The sequence below is a fragment of the Polyodon spathula genome, chromosome 47 (assembly GCF_017654505.1).
Source record: "Polyodon spathula isolate WHYD16114869_AA chromosome 47, ASM1765450v1, whole genome shotgun sequence".
Classification (NCBI taxonomy): Eukaryota; Metazoa; Chordata; class Actinopteri; order Acipenseriformes; family Polyodontidae; genus Polyodon; species Polyodon spathula.
The window spans coordinates 58,355-76,246 of record NC_054580.1 but is presented as its reverse complement, the minus strand read 5'-3'; the positions used below and the strand labels follow the sequence as shown (position 1 = coordinate 76,246).

General features: G+C 44.6%; 1 pseudogene; it reads right to left on the bottom strand.

Annotated features, from left to right (window-relative positions):
* Positions 1-1,356: 1,356 nt before the first annotated feature.
* On the bottom strand, positions 1,357-17,560 carry LOC121306262 (annotated as a pseudogene).
* Positions 17,561-17,892: the final 332 nt, after the last annotated feature.

The following is a 17,892-nucleotide window of genomic DNA, read 5'->3' as shown; positions in this document are numbered from 1 at the left end:
GAGGTTTTTCCTCTAATCAGTACTTTCTGTTTTCTACATGTTAACCACTCCCTAATCCATGTACATGTGTTTCCTTGAATCCCAACTGCGTTCAGTTTGAGAATTAATCTTTTGTGCGGGACTTTGTCAAAAGCTTTCTGGAAATCTAAATAAACCATGTCATATGCTTTGCAATTATCCATTATCGATGTTGCATCCTCAAAAAAATCAAGCAAGTTAGTTAGACACGATCTCCCTTTCCTAAAACCATGTTGACTGTCTCCCAGTACCCTGTTACCATATAGGTAATTTTCCATTTTGGATCTTATTATAGTTTCCATAAGTTTGCATATAATAGAAGGGTAGCTCACCTGTAGAGAGCGGGACTCTGTTTCGCAGGGTTCTGGATTCAAACCCGCCTGGTGTTGGTTGCTTGTGTTTATTCCTCTTTTTCTCTTCAAAATCATTACTGATAAACCAAGCGTTATGAAAGCGGGCAAGGTGGTGCAGTTGACTCATCTGGTGTCGCTGGGCGGAGTCTGGAGCAGACGTTCAGCAGTAGGAGGTCATGACATTTCGGAACCGATAACCTCCTACTGCTGCAAGCATGCCTGTCGTTTTTCACTCGTTGTACCCTGATTTTATTATTTTGTGTTATTAAATGTTCGACTTTTGGGTTTATTAGTACTCTGTTTAAGTGCTGATGCGTTTCGATTTTGTATTTTGTTTGTTTTTTTACGTTTTTTTGTCAAAAAACAAAAAGTGATACTTTCATAAAAAACATTTACTTTTTTTGAGCTTAAAAAACACGCCCTCCAGTGGAATAACGAGGTATTGCATGCGAAGGGTAATGTACACGGTCGACAGCAGCTCAGTCTTGTGTTATTGGTGTATTTTCCATGGCACGCCATACCTCATTATTGCACTAGAGGGCGGTGGTTTTAACAACTTTTTTTTTTCTTAAAATTTCTACCACGATAGAAAATGCTGTATTTTTCATTCACGGGACCTGCTGTCCAGGTAGCTCAGTCAGCAGAGCAGCAGACTGATGGGCTCAGGGTTGTGGGTGGGTTCAAGCCCCCCTTGATTGTTAATGTTAAATACAGTTCCTAATTGCAGGCAGTGCTGGCTCTGAAGGCTCTATAGTTTAGTACATGGTGCTGACTCTGTGTTGGAGCCACACTGGTGTCAGTTTCATAATCTCCACACTGAAGGCTGTACTTCTATTCTTATACACAAAGTAAAGGGAGAGGAGAGAGGAGAGAGGGCATCAGCAGTACTCCTCAGTCCAGGAAGGACAGCTCCATGCACTCCACAGCCTCAGGGGTAGAGGGAGGGGGGAGAGGGGTAGAGGAGAGAGGGCAGCAGCAGTATTCCTCAGTCCAGGAGGGACAGCTCCATGCACTCCACAGCCTCAGGGTGAAGCTTGCGGGTCGCCAGCCGCTCCATATCATCCAGACTCAACAAGCGCAGGCTCCGCTCGTAATCCTGAGAGAGGCAGAGGGAGGGAGAGACACGGAGTCACAACTACACACTGGTCTGCACCTGCATTTCAGAGTGTGTGTGCTGCATCTGAGACTGTCTGTGCTGCAGCTGCGATTGTGTCTGCGTCTCTGTGTGACTGTAGAGCTGTGTTTGTGTGTTCACTGTGTCTGTATGTAGCTGTGTCTGTGTTTATTGTGTTCAGTTTAGCTTTTGTAGTTGCTCCAGCTTCTCTCGGTGTGTGTGTGTGTTGGCAACTCAGCTGTGTGAATTCAAAGGCAGGAATCCAAGGCTACTTGTGATTTCCTACTTCTTTGAATCAAAGCATGTACTGAGTACATACATTGCATGCGCACTGGTACTGTGCACAGGCTACAGCCCAACAATCTCACAGCCTCTCATGGTCTCCTTGAAGGAGCAATAAGTGAACGAGGCAGTCGAGAAATATCTCCAAACTAAAGAGCCAGAGAAACTATAGAGCTTCTCCCCCTGCTCAGATCTCAGCTCGACCTCTGACCCCTGCCCTGGAGCCGACCCTACCCCTGTGGTCACCCTAACATCTCAGAACAAGATGTGGGGAAGGGTGGAGAGGAACAGGACGTGATCTCGATCCCAGGCCAGAGTCCCTGACACGGAGAACTCATCTTTCAACAAGAAGGGTTCTACTCAAGGTATTTTCTAATGCCAAAAAAGGATGGTGGTCTTTGCCGCATCCCAAACCTGAGACACCTCAACGGGCTCTTGAGGGAGAGGAGGCTCCAGATGGTAACACATTGTCATCCTCCTGTCGGTCTGGCCGAGCGACTGGTTTACAATTGTGGCTTAAGGGATGCATATTTTCCTGTCCCTGTTTGTCCTGCACACAGGAAATATCTCTGCTTCCCTTTTCAGTGAAGCACTTTCGATTTTTCTGTGCTCCCATTTGTTCTCTCTTAGCACCCCGCACATTCTCAAAGTGACCCCCCAAAAAGAGGTCAAAGTTCAAAATAAAGTTTTTACATCAATTATACACAATAAGTTATTGGTTCCCATGTTATAACCATTTCAGTTTTTGGGGGGTCACATTAATAATAATAATAATAGTGTGGGACATATTCCCTGAATATGATATTAATACCTGTATTAATGATATGACTGGACTAATTAATGAAACTGCTGTGCTGTCTTAGGAAAAAAGCAAACTGCTGGGACTTAAGAGAAAGGGCCCCTTGGATCCTGGCGGGAATACTGAACTGAAGATGACCAGGGCTAGGAGGGGGGCATCTGGACTGGGTGAGGCTGAAAGGACAGTGAAGACACTGCAAAACTGCAAACACAAGCGGTTTGGTGCAAGGAAGACATAAAGTATAGATGTCAACCAGTCCCAACTGCAGCAGCAAGCTGCTGGACGAAAAGAAGCAGACAGAGGACAAATCTCAAATATTCCTGAGTTAAAAAAGGCAAGATACACAAATGATCTCGTCATTGAACGATACAAGCAGCTTCTTACACTACTGGCTTTGACTGAATGAGTAGCACACAACAAAATATGAAAGCTGAACATTAATTTCAACAAAGAACAAAAACAACAAAAAATAATATTGTAGCCTACTTCAATAGGATCATTAGCTTGCTATATTACATTAAACCAAAACAATACAAAATAATAACCACCTGGTGCTCTCTTGCCTTTTTCACTGAATAAAATTTAATTAATAGAGAATAAAAACATGCTATGATAACAACATACCTAGCCTGAGTTTAATGAATGGTTTTTGTAATGTACCAGCGGCTTCTGTTGCATGCACATATGAACAGGAGAGCAACAGCATGCTTGCAGTCTCTGCTGCTCTGCTTTTAATTGATAAATTATAAAACCAATGACATGCTAGAAGTGAGAGCCCAGTGCCAGCATTATTGTTATCCAATGCACTCGAACACTGATGCATGCAGGGAGCTGTACACAGCGGCTGTTGTATCATCCAGTGTACTCGAACACTACTGCATGCAGAGAGCTGTACACAGGGGCTGTTGTATCATCCAGTGTACTTGAACACTACTGCATGCAGGGAGCTGTGCACAGGGGCTGTTGTATCAGCCAGTGTACTCGAACACTACTGCATGCAGGGAGCTGTACACAGGGGCTGTTGTATCATCCAGTGTACTTGAACACTACTGCATGCAGGGAGCTGTACACAGGGGCTATTGTATCATCCAGTGTACTTGAACACTACTGCATGCAGGGAGCTGTGCACAGGGGCTGTTGTATCAGCCAGTGTACTTGAACACTATTGCATGCAGGGAGCTGTACACAGGGGCTGTTGTATCAGCCAGTGTACTTGAACACTATTGCATGCAGGGAGCTGTACACAGGGGCTGTTGTAGCAGAATTTCTACTTGGTCCCTGAATAGTCTCCAGTAAATCATCTACAGTATGAACGATAATTGCAAGAATGCATGCATTTTTCATATATTTAATATTCCAAAGACTGAACAGATTTTGGATAAACATTATTATTATTATTATTATTATTATTATTATTATTATTATTATTATTATTATTATTATTATTATTATTATTAATAAATCCTATTAAATATCATTTGTATAAATGTGACTGCAGATTTATAGAGGGCATGTGTTTTCACAGTGTAGCTTGAATCTCCTTAGAGTGTAGTTTGAGTATCAGAAGGGGTTTAATAGACTGAGAGGTTTCTACCACTGGGATACACGGTCTGCTTCACGTCAAACTCCACAGCAGCACTAAACCCCTTCTGGAAGACCTAATTTGGATAAACATCATGTTCACATGAAAAGGTTTGCAATTTCATATTGTGTGCATAAATACCTTTTAATAAAAACACTCCAAGCCTGCCTGTTCACATTATTCTTATTTATTTACAATATTCAACCTGGAAAAGCAGCACTGAAATGAAGCATCTCGTTTACAAGGGTATCCAGGGCGCTCCTTCACACAGTGTTACAGGACCTGATCCCACACCATCCACTGAAATGAAGCATCTCGTTTACAAGGGTATCCAGGGCGCTCCTTCACACAGTGTTACAGGACCTGATCCCACACCATCCACTGAAATGAAGCATCTCGTTTACAAGGGTATCCAGGGCGCTCCTTCACACAGTGTTACAGGACCTGATCCCACACCATCCACTGAAATGAAGCATCTCGTTTACAAGGGTATCCAGGGCGCTCCTTCACACAGTGTTACAGGACCTGATCCCACACCATCCACTGAAATGAAGCATCTCGTTTACAAGGGTATCCAGGACGCTCCTTCACACAGTGTTACAGGACCTGATCCCACACCATCCACTGAAATGAAGCGTCTCGTTTACAAGGGTATCCAGGGCGTTCCTTCACACAGTGTTACAGGACCTGATCCCACACCATCCACTGAAATGAAGGGTCTAGTTTACATGCACAGTATTAGGACATGTGCAGCTGTAGCACTGAACAACACAAACCTGCACCTTACTCAAACTGTAACTATAGCTGCAGCTTTCAAATGGGCATTAATCACAGACATGAATACATGAGGTCTGCAGGCATTCCAAGCCAAGACTGCCCTGTGTCTGAATGAGAGCATGCCTAGGAAAAGCATTATTATATAAAACAGTAAGTGCTGATTGAGATCGGAAGGACCATTGGCGTTTAGACAGATAAACAGCAGCTGTCTGTGGTTATTTTGCGCGTCTCCACTAGATGGCACATTTCCCCGTCAGTTCCACTGTCCCAGCCCAGCTTCTTTCTTTTGTATTTGCAGGAGCAGCAGGACGTGATGCAGATACCAGCGTGACGTTTGCAACAGGCTGTCGGGAGGATTGGTCCCCAAAAATAAGGTTCTCTATGTGTACCCCAAAAATAACAAGACTTCATATATGGGTGGTAGTGTTTCTTCCACATGCTGAGTTTGAGACTGTTTCGAACCTTGTAACACAATACGTGTATCATAAAAAAAACAAATCTACATTTAAATGGCACAGGACCTTTTGATTTGATTGTGTTACATGTTCCCATGTGTTGCTACAACTGTTTACATAAGGTGTGTGTATTGTTAAAAAAAAATTAACATTCTGAGCACTTTTCTAAGCTTTTAAATTGCATTCCCTGCCTCAAGATGAGAATCCACTCTTTCAGGTGTGTTTGAGTGATCAGTGAGGGTACACTTCTCACAAACTCATTGAGAATCCACTCTTTCAGGTGTGTTTGAGTGATCAATGAGGGTACTCTTCTCATAAACTAATTGAGACTCCACTCTTTCAGGTGTGTTTGAGTGACTAGTGGATCAATGATTGTACACTTCTCATAAACTCATTGAGAATCCACTCTTCCAGGTGTGTTTGAGTGATCAATGAGGGTACACTTCTCACAAACTCATTGAGACTCCACTCTTTCAGGTGTGTGTGAGTGACTAGTAGCCATCAATCAATTTTTCAGTAATCCTTGAGATCTATTAAATGTTTCTCTCATAATGTCCTATTGAAATGAATTGTTGACACTAGCATGGTTTCAACTGCAGTTGACAATGTAGTTTTGAGTAAATATCAGAGGAATTCAGAATGATGTTTTAGGAGAGATAAAGGAGTCGGAGTGGTGACTGTGTATTCAGATTGCCACAGACTCAGCTCTTATCACTGTTTGTTTTTCAACACGGCTCTATAGAACAGGAAATAAACTCCCATTCCAGGCTGCTCGCCCGACTTGTCACTCAGACACTGGAAAGAGATAAGCTAGACTGGGTGTACTCTGTCCATGCAAGGATCCTGGATGTCAAGAGAGTGGTATCCAAGTCAGTGCCTGTCCAACCCCAGTTTCAGTGACCTGTGACCCCAGGCCCCAACACACACATTTACTCAACAGTAGTTCTATCTTGGTTTATCTTGGTCCCCTAGCACAATGACTTGCTTCGCTGGCGTTTATACACCGGCTTGGGTTGACTTAACTATTGGTCATGTCACTCAGTCACATGACACGTCGTGTCACTCAGTCACATGACACGTTTGATGTTTGTACGAGCCAGTGATGCTCCACCTGGTAACACCTGACAGCAAACAGCAGGAATGTGTTCTTAAATACTGTTTACTTCATAATAATTGAATGTGTGTAATGCTTTGAAACATTGGACTGGGAACTGCGACACAAATAAATAGCTTTAAAGAAATTGCAAATAAAAGTGAACCAATACAAACTTAATTTGGTGTATAACAATCAATTCAAAGAGTAGTGGTTTATATAAACAAAACAGCGCAATAACGAGGTGAGGAAAAAAAAAACATGCAGCAAATCTTTGAAGTCAGTGGCCAGTACAAACACAGTGCTGTAGTATCCAAGGACTAGGACTGAAAGAGATACAAGAACAAAATAAAATACTGACACTGATAATACAGCATAGAAACAAAACCTGCACTATATATATTGTGAGCAGGGAGAGGATTAATTTGAAAATTGTAAATTAGAGCCAGGTGCAGAGTATTTAAAGAAAGAGCCAGGTTGTTCTGGGCTGCTGCTATGTGGAGGGCCCGGTTGATGGGGCTTTCCTCCGTTTGGCAAAAGGTACTGTGTGAAAGCCTTTGGGTGTGTGTTGGTTGATTTTTGTAACAGGTAAACAACTTGGCTGTCCTTTGTTATAGTTAGGGTCCAGTTGTGTTTATTTAGTGCTCAAAACAGAGCTAGGTGTTTTGTTTTGTTTTGTTTATTTTGTTTTGGTGTAAATATTAAAAATAGCGCTCAAGTGCTTGAAACCTCCATTTCTTTGTCCTGGTTCCTGGTGTGCTGCTGCAGTCGCTGCAGACGTGTACAAATAGATATTATATATATATATATATATATATATATATATATATATATATATATATATATATATATATAAATAAATATATACCCTATAAATATTCATCGCACACTGTGGAGGGAGAAGACCCACAACCCTGTCTGGAGAAGGAAACACGGATAGGCCTGTAGCTGTGCAAAAGCAGGGATTTGTCCACAATGCAGCCAATAAAGAAAACCAACTACTTACACACTGTTTAATTAAAGACACATCCTCGCCACAAAACACCACAATTTAATTTCTGTGTAGGAACAAGACAATTTATACATGTGTCCTGACTAATGTACACACAAACACAGAGAAATATCTACACAGGACTAATACAAACACAGAGACATATCTACACAGGACTAATACAAACACAGTAGTGTCTACAGATGTCCCTGATTAAGTATGTTACACCAGGTGTAATACAAACACTGAGACATATCTACACAGGACTCTAATACAGAAATGTTTGTATCTACACAGGACTAATACAAACAACAGAGGACATATGGTGTACACAGGACTTGACAAACTTTATAGAGAAATATCTACACAGGATTATACAAACACAGTCTTCTCTACACAGGACTAATACAAACACAGAGACATATTCTACACAGGGACTAATACAAACTCAGAGTGTCCTGATTACAGGTTTGTACTCTGTTAGAGGTCTACTGATTATGTTAATACAAAACTCAGAGAAAGATCCCTGAGGACTAACAAACACAGAGGAAATATCTACACAGGACTAATACAAACACAGAGACATATCTACACAGGACTAATACAAACACAGAGACATATCTACACAGGACTAATACAAACACATACAAACACACAGATTACACAGGGCTTTACTCGTTATAAATATGTACACAGGACTTATGTTGTGTCAGAGACATAGATACACAAGACTAATACAAACACAGAGAGATATCTACAACAGGACTAATACAAACACAGAGACATATCTACACAGGACTAATACAAACACAGAGAATATGTACCTCTAATTGTGATCTCCGGTTAGATAATTTACAAATCTTACATGCATTCAGGGCACTAGATGTCTGTGCTCTGTCTAATATCCAAACATCAGACTTAATAACTAATTAGGAGAAATCTCTTTATAGAATGTTCCATTAACACACACAGAGGAATATGCACACAGGAGTCTTGCAAACACAGATTTCCAGAAGGTAGCTTTTCTTTCTGCAGCCCGCCGCACCTCTCTGCTCTTATTTCTCTCTCCCATCTCTACTGCTCCAAGCAGGGCTTCGAAAAGCTGAAATTAGTGTTGCCAGACCCCCCATCAAACTAGATGAATGCAAGAAAACCTGTAGAATTTCCCATAACACCTCTGGGACCAAAAATATTAGTATGAGAATCTCAAGTTCCTGTTTTTCTAATGACAAACACAAAAAATTAGGCTTTGAAATGTTCAATATGTATACTGCATTTATTAAGATACATTTCATGCAAGGAACACTGAAACCCAACTTTACAGAAACACACATCAAGTCAAGTCCTGTTACAGTAGATTCTTGTTAATTGCAGAGCCCAGACGGTGACAGTTTTATGCAATTACCAGCGTATGAAATTATCAGTAACATATACAGGGTAATACATTTAATTGTACAGCTGATAATTGCATACAATTGTGAAGTACATTACTTTTGAAACAGATCTTTCTTATTCTGGTTCAATAAAAACGTATGTTCCTTAGTCTAGTTAAATGCATTAAACTCTGAGGCACACAGGATATGCATTTTCCAGGCATCTACAGCGAGTGCATTTTCATAGGAAATGTGCTTCACTTATTTTAATATGCAATGAATTGGAATGCACTGTACTTGTGTAATTCTTAAGCCTCTAAACGAACCTCCAGTAATATTAGATTGGCACCCCAGGGCTACTGTAGAATAAATGCATCTGTAAATGCAGCTGGAGGGAAACCTCTGATCTGGCAGCACTGTGTGGAATCCACTTGACCCGGGCGCTGCTAATAATAATTCTATTATAATGAGTTCCTTGGAGCCTGACAGTCAGTGTAAACCCACAGCGTTATCCGTTATATTAATGACATTAAAAAGGTCCTTAAAAACTAAACTTTTAAACAGTGCATTAACGCTTATTCTCCAGGTGTGTTTGAATTCACTCAGATTCACATTCATTTCAATGCATTAGCTCTTATTCTCCAGGTGTGTTTGAATTCACTCAGATTCACATTCATTTCAATGCATTATCTCTTATTCTCCAGGTGTGTTTGAATTCACTCAGATTCAGTCGTTTCAATGCATTAACGCTTATTTGGAATGCATCTGTGGCCAGTTTTAACCTTGTCTTCAGAACTAAAACTATTCATCTGTTACTCCTGTGAAATCCTATGAAATTCTTAAACACATGTGTTAAATTCATATCAATTTGCGGTCATTCGTTTAAAGTGTCACCATGTTGCAATTGCTTCTAAACAACAGCCTTGTAATGGTGGTCCACTATGAAAGGTAATCTATAAAATAAAGATTGATTGAGTGATTGATTGAAAGATTGGCAGGGATATTGTCTATGCCCTGTTCATATTAATAATTTACTATTAATAGTGGGGAGTGTCATATTTCTGTGACGTGTGAAATGGATACATTACGTGATCTATGTTTTCTTAATATTTAATTTCAGACTGGTTAAATATGCTATCATGTGTATGGCTCTATTGTTAAATGTTTTTTTAAGCATGCTTACTAACTAGTCTGTTAAAATATGTTTCAGTGTGTGAGGAATGGCTGTGAGGAAGCATGCTCGTGTCGTGCTGTGCACTAATGCACACAACGGGATATGAAAGAGGTGAACATGTGCTTATTAGGAACATGGAGATGATATACTAAAGCATCCTTTGAAGATTTGGTTGAAAGCAAAATGTTAAGAAGTTGTAAGATGAAATCAGTTGCATTTTAGTGGTTTCAACCCATCCTGCATTTCCAAAACATCCTGCCTGGCGAGCCTTAGTAAATGCATAGTTTAGATGCTACAGGGCTGCTGTCTGTGTTAATATAGTTACCAGGTCAGTATAGATGTGTTTGGGTGGCTGTGCTAATGTTGATTTGTTCTAAAATTTTAATGAATGCCACTGGTGATAAAGAGCTACCCGTTTGTTTCAATTGAAACATGCATGGCTTTGCGTTTCAGTGCAGAGAGAAGCAGGTATCATGGCTCAGTGCACCAGAGAGAAGCAGGTATCATGGCTCAGTGCACCAAAGCGAAGCAGGTATCATGGCTCAGTGCACCAGAGAGAAGCAGGTATCATGGCTCAGTGCATCAGAGAGAAGCAGGTATCATGGCTCAGTGCACCAGAGAGAAGCAGGTATCATGGCTCAGTGCACCAGAGAGAAGCAGGTATCATGGCTCAGTGCACCAGAGAGAAGCAGGTATCATGGCTCAGTGCACCAGAGAGAAGCAGGTATCATGGCTCAGTGCACCAGAGAGAAGCAGGTATCATGGCTCAGTGCACCAGAGAGAAGCAGGTATCATGGCTCAGTGCACCAGAGAGAAGCAGGTATCATGGCTCAGTGCACCAGAGAGAAGCAGGTATCATGGCTCAGTGCACCAGAGAGAAGCAGGTATCATGGCTCAGTGCACCAGAGAGAAGCAGGTATCATGGCTCAGTGCACCAGAGAGAAGCAGGTATCATGGCTCAGTGCACCAGAGAGAAGCAGGTATCATGGCTCAGTGCACCAGAGAGAAGCAGGTATCATGGCTCAGTGCACCAGAGAGAAGCAGGTATCATGGCTCAGTGCACCAGAGAGAAGCAGGTATCATGGCTCAGTGCACCAGAGAGAAGCAGGTATCATGGCTCAGTGCACCAGAGAGAAGCAGGTATCATGGCTCAGTGCACCAGAGAGAAGCAGGTATCATGGCTCAGTGCACCAGAGAGAAGCAGGTATCATGGCTCAGTGCACCAGAGAGAAGCAGGTATCATGGCTCAGTGCACCAGAGAGAAGCAGGTATCATGGCTCAGTGCACCAGAGAGAAGCAGGTATCATGGCTCAGTGCACCAGAGAGAAGCAGGTATCATGGCTCAGTGCACCAGAGAGAAGCAGGTATCATGGCTCAGTGCACCAGAGAGAAGCAGGTATCATGGCTCAGTGCACCAGAGAGAAGCAGGTATCATGGCTCAGTGCACCAGAGAGAAGCAGGTATCATGGCTCAGTGCACCAGAGAGAAGCAGGTATCATGGCTCAGTGCACCAGAGAGAAGCAGGTATCATGGCTCAGTGCACCAGAGAGAAGCAGGTATCATGGCTCAGTGCACCAGAGAGAAGCAGGTATCATGGCTCAGTGCACCAGAGAGAAGCAGGTATCATGGCTCAGTGCACCAGAGAGAAGCAGGTATCATGGCTCAGTGCACCAGAGAGAAGCAGGTATCATGGCTCAGTGCACCAGAGAGAAGCAGGTATCATGGCTCAGTGCACCAGAGAGAAGCAGGTATCATGGCTCAGTGCACCAGAGAGAAGCAGGTATCATGGCTCAGTGCACCAGAGAGAAGCAGGTATCATGGCTCAGTGCACCAGAGAGAAGCAGGTATCATGGCTCAGTGCACCAGAGAGAAGCAGGTATCATGGCTCAGTGCACCAGAGAGAAGCAGGTATCATGGCTCAGTGCACCAGAGAGAAGCAGGTATCATGGCTCAGTGCACCAGAGAGAAGCAGGTATCATGGCTCAGTGCACCAGAGAGAAGCAGGTATCATGGCTCAGTGCACCAGAGAGAAGCAGGTATCATGGCTCAGTGCACCAGAGAGAAGCAGGTATCATGGCTCAGTGCACCAGAGAGAAGCAGGTATCATGGCTCAGTGCACCAGAGAGAAGCAGGTATCATGGCTCAGTGCACCAGAGAGAAGCAGGTATCATGGCTCAGTGCACCAGAGAGAAGCAGGTATCATGGCTCAGTGCACCAGAGAGAAGCAGGTATCATGGCTCAGTGCACCAGAGAGAAGCAGGTATCATGGCTCAGTGCACCAGAGAGAAGCAGGTATCATGGCTCAGTGCACCAGAGAGAAGCAGGTATCATGGCTCAGTGCACCAGAGAGAAGCAGGTATCATGGCTCAGTGCACCAGAGAGAAGCAGGTATCATGGCTCAGTGCACCAGAGAGAAGCAGGTATCATGGCTCAGTGCACCAGAGAGAAGCAGGTATCATGGCTCAGTGCACCAGAGAGAAGCAGGTATCATGGCTCAGTGCACCAGAGAGAAGCAGGTATCATGGCTCAGTGCACCAGAGAGAAGCAGGTATCATGGCTCAGTGCACCAGAGAGAAGCAGGTATCATGGCTCAGTGCACCAGAGAGAAGCAGGTATCATGGCTCAGTGCACCAGAGAGAAGCAGGTATCATGGCTCAGTGCACCAGAGAGAAGCAGGTATCATGGCTCAGTGCACCAGAGAGAAGCAGGTATCATGGCTCAGTGCACCAGAGAGAAGCAGGTATCATGGCTCAGTGCACCAGAGAGAAGCAGGTATCATGGCTCAGTGCACCAGAGAGAAGCAGGTATCATGGCTCAGTGCACCAGAGAGAAGCAGGTATCATGGCTCAGTGCACCAGAGAGAAGCAGGTATCATGGCTCAGTGCACCAGAGAGAAGCAGGTATCATGGCTCAGTGCACCAGAGAGAAGCAGGTATCATGGCTCAGTGCACCAGAGAGAAGCAGGTATCATGGCTCAGTGCACCAGAGAGAAGCAGGTATCATGGCTCAGTGCACCAGAGAGAAGCAGGTATCATGGCTCAGTGCACCAGAGAGAAGCAGGTATCATGGCTCAGTGCACCAGAGAGAAGCAGGTATCATGGCTCAGTGCACCAGAGAGAAGCAGGTATCATGGCTCAGTGCACCAGAGAGAAGCAGGTATCATGGCTCAGTGCACCAGAGAGAAGCAGGTATCATGGCTCAGTGCACCAGAGAGAAGCAGGTATCATGGCTCAGTGCACCAGAGAGAAGCAGGTATCATGGCTCAGTGCACCAGAGAGAAGCAGGTATCATGGCTCAGTGCACCAGAGAGAAGCAGGTATCATGGCTCAGTGCACCAGAGAGAAGCAGGTATCATGGCTCAGTGCACCAGAGAGAAGCAGGTATCATGGCTCAGTGCACCAGAGAGAAGCAGGTATCATGGCTCAGTGCACCAGAGAGAAGCAGGTATCATGGCTCAGTGCACCAGAGAGAAGCAGGTATCATGGCTCAGTGCACCAGAGAGAAGCAGGTATCATGGCTCAGTGCACCAGAGAGAAGCAGGTATCATGGCTCAGTGCACCAGAGAGAAGCAGGTATCATGGCTCAGTGCACCAGAGAGAAGAGCAGGTATCATGGCTCAGTGCACCAGAGAGAAGCAGGTATCATGGCTCAGTGCACCAGAGAGAAGCAGGTATCATGGCTCAGTGCACCAGAGAGAAGCAGGTATCATGGCTCAGTGCACCAGAGAGAAGCAGGTATCATGGCTCAGTGCACCAGAGAGAAGCAGGTATCATGGCTCAGTGCACCAGAGAGAAGCAGGTATCATGGCTCAGTGCACCAGAGAGAAGCAGGTATCATGGCTCAGTGCACCAGAGAGAAGCAGGTATCATGGCTCAGTGCACCAGAGAGAAGCAGGTATCATGGCTCAGTGCACCAGAGAGAAGCAGGTATCATGGCTCAGTGCACCAGAGAGAAGCAGGTATCATGGCTCAGTGCACCAGAGAGAAGCAGGTATCATGGCTCAGTGCACCAGAGAGAAGCAGGTATCATGGCTCAGTGCACCAGAGAGAAGCAGGTATCATGGCTCAGTGCACCAGAGAGAAGCAGGTATCATGGCTCAGTGCACCAGAGAGAAGCAGGTATCATGGCTCAGTGCACCAGAGAGAAGCAGGTATCATGGCTCAGTGCACCAGAGAGAAGCAGGTATCATGGCTCAGTGCACCAGAGAGAAGCAGGTATCATGGCTCAGTGCACCAGAGAGAAGCAGGTATCATGGCTCAGTGCACCAGAGAGAAGCAGGTATCATGGCTCAGTGCACCAGAGAGAAGCAGGTATCATGGCTCAGTGCACCAGAGAGAAGCAGGTATCATGGCTCAGTGCACCAGAGAGAAGCAGGTATCATGGCTCAGTGCACCAGAGAGAAGCAGGTATCATGGCTCAGTGCACCAGAGAGAAGCAGGTATCATGGCTCAGTGCACCAGAGAGAAGCAGGTATCATGGCTCAGTGCACCAGAGAGAAGCAGGTATCATGGCTCAGTGCACCAGAGAGAAGCAGGTATCATGGCTCAGTGCACCAGAGAGAAGCAGGTATCATGGCTCAGTGCACCAGAGAGAAGCAGGTATCATGGCTCAGTGCACCAGAGAGAAGCAGGTATCATGGCTCAGTGCACCAGAGAGAAGCAGGTATCATGGCTCAGTGCACCAGAGAGAAGCAGGTATCATGGCTCAGTGCACCAGAGAGAAGCAGGTATCATGGCTCAGTGCACCAGAGAGAAGCAGGTATCATGGCTCAGTGCACCAGAGAGAAGCAGGTATCATGGCTCAGTGCACCAGAGAGAAGCAGGTATCATGGCTCAGTGCACCAGAGAGAAGCAGGTATCATGGCTCAGTGCACCAGAGAGAAGCAGGTATCATGGCTCAGTGCACCAGAGAGAAGCAGGTATCATGGCTCAGTGCACCAGAGAGAAGCAGGTATCATGGCTCAGTGCACCAGAGAGAAGCAGGTATCATGGCTCAGTGCACCAGAGAGAAGCAGGTATCATGGCTCAGTGCACCAGAGAGAAGCAGGTATCATGGCTCAGTGCACCAGAGAGAAGCAGGTATCATGGCTCAGTGCACCAGAGAGAAGCAGGTATCATGGCTCAGTGCACCAGAGAGAAGCAGGTATCATGGCTCAGTGCACCAGAGAGAAGCAGGTATCATGGCTCAGTGCACCAGAGAGAAGCAGGTATCATGGCTCAGTGCACCAGAGAGACGCAGGTATCATGGCTCAGTGCACCAGAGAGAAGCAGGTATCATGGCTCAATGCACCAGAGAGAAGCAGGTATCATGGCTCAGTGCACCAGAGAGCGCATCTGCTCAGCCAGCTTGGGTTTCGCTTCCTGCAGCCCGAAGGTTCAGAGCCATGCTTGTACCCAGGCCCAGGTTAAACACGCTTCCACTGAAGCAAAAATCATGGTTTTACTTTGCAAAGCCCAAACTACCTGAACTGGGGCCAGTGTTAACCGTTATTCAGTGTTGCACTGGTGCATCTGTGCTTTATTCACAATATAGACGATGCTTCTTACAGAAAAACTGTCTATCAATTTACATGACATGCCTTGTAATGTCATTGCATGTGTGTGATAACATTACACTCAGCACTTCAGAAGAGACATAAAACCAAGATCCTTTTGTAAGTGACTCTGCAGCAGCAGCAGCAGTTGTTGATGATGCAGAGTTCACCCCCAAAAAGTCAGTAAGTCATTTTGGAAAAAAGCATCTGCAAAATTACTAATTTAAATGACAAATTCCTAATTAATAAAATACAATGTGTAACTACAGTGTAATTACAAAGACACAAGTAACAGCCAACAATGTAATTGTGTTGCTTTGTAACATGACCATATGTGTAATTATTGTGTTATTACAGTGTAGTTAAAGACACATAATGCAAAGTACATTTATAATGTAAAGGCTATTCACCAGAGATACATACCAAGTGGAGAAAAACTACAAGATTGTGCCACTTCAGCCAAGTACCAGATTACAATATCATTGATTTATAAGATTGTGTTTCCAATATGCAGTACGCCATGGTGTTCATGATGTAATCATTCAGATCATTAGAACATTTTAAACATGCACATTGCACCTGTTACTATTTCTCTCAATGGTTTTGGATGTGTTCTTCATATCTGTTACTATTTCTCTCAATGGTTTTGGATGTGTTCTTCATATCTGTTATTATTTCTCTCAATGGTTTTGGATGTGTTCTTCATATCTGTTATTATTTCTCTCAATGGTTTTGGATGTGTTCTTCGTATCTGTTACTATTTCTCTCAATGGTTTTGGATGTGTTCTTCGTATCTGTTACTATTTCTCTCAATGGTTCTGGATGTGTTCTTCGTATCTGTTGTTATTTCTCTCAATGGTTCTGGATGTGTTCTTCGTATCTGTTGTTATTTCTCTCAATGGTTTTGGATGTGTTCTTCCTCTTCTTCTTCGCATTTTTTCCCACTTATGTGTGGTCTGCTTGTTTGCACAGATTTCTCCACTTCGTATGGTCTGCGGCATCTTGGCAGGTAACTTTTGCGAGGCGCATGTCGTCTTTCAGCCGATCCAACCAGCGCGTAAATGGTCGTCCACGGAGCCAGCAGCCTTCCACATTCAATTTGAGGGCGGTCTTTGCCATTGATGTGTCATTGCTGCGGAGTACGTGTCCATACCATCGTAGGCGCGATCTTCATTCTCGACATGGTCTAGTCTTGTCAAGCCGAGGGTCCATCGTAACATCTTCATTTCCATTGTATGGAGTGCCTGTTCATGTTTCTTTGTCGTTGGCCAGCATTCAATTCCGTATAGAGCCACTGGTCTGACCACTGAGCGGTAGACTTTGGATTTTAGCCGTAAAGGGATCTTCTTGTTGCACAGTACTCCAGTGACCTGTCGCCATTTCATCCTTGCGGCGCTGACTCGCATCTTGGAGGGTAGTGCAGTCGAAGTTGACACATTAGCCCAGGTACTTGAACTGGGTCACTTTGTTCAGTTGGACCCCACTAGCTGCGATTGTGCCATCGGTTTGATCACCACATTCTAGGTACTCCGTCTTCTTGATGATCAGTTTCATCCCGAATTGTTTAAGGCACGTCGTCCATGGATGTCTCATTTGGATATCTTTGGTCACCATATCCATGCAAAGTATGAAGAGCAGAGGAGACAAGGCTGAGCCTTGGTGGACACCAACATTGATCGAGAATGTGTCTGAGGTTCCAGCTGCGCAATGTACTGAGCTAGTGGCCTTTTGGTACAGGAGCTTTGTCCAGCTGACATAGGCTTTGGGGACGTGGTGCTGTTGCATCGCCAGCCAGATGAGATCATGTGGTACCCTGTCAAATGCCCTTTCCAGGTGGAGAAATGCCACGTGGATAGTTTTCCTCTTCTCGTGGTGCCTTTCCATCACTAGGCGGGCTGCGTGTATGGCGTCTATTGTTCCGCAGTTTTTCACAAAGCTGCATTGGTTTGGCGAGATATCGACAATGTTTCTTAGTTGTGCATCCAGCACACGCTCGAAAATCTTCATTGTATGGCACAGCAGCCATGGTTCGCTTTGCGGTGGATTTCAGTGTGTGATATCGTACAAGATCGTCTGGGCATTTTGTCTTCCACCAGGTCTTGTAGGCGTCCTTTTTTGCCTTGGTTGCCTGCTGCACATCTTCGTTCCACCACCAGGTCTGTTTGTCAATAAAGCGCCGGTTTGGTTTTGTGGTTCCCAGGGTGGTTGCAGCGCATGTCTTGACGCGTTCAGCCAGGTCGTTTCAATCTTCGTTGATCTTGGGTTGGGAACCAATGGTCCTAGTGCTGCCTTCACGACAGCTCAATGTTCTGGTAATTTCCACCATTTGATGCGTTCAATATTGGTGG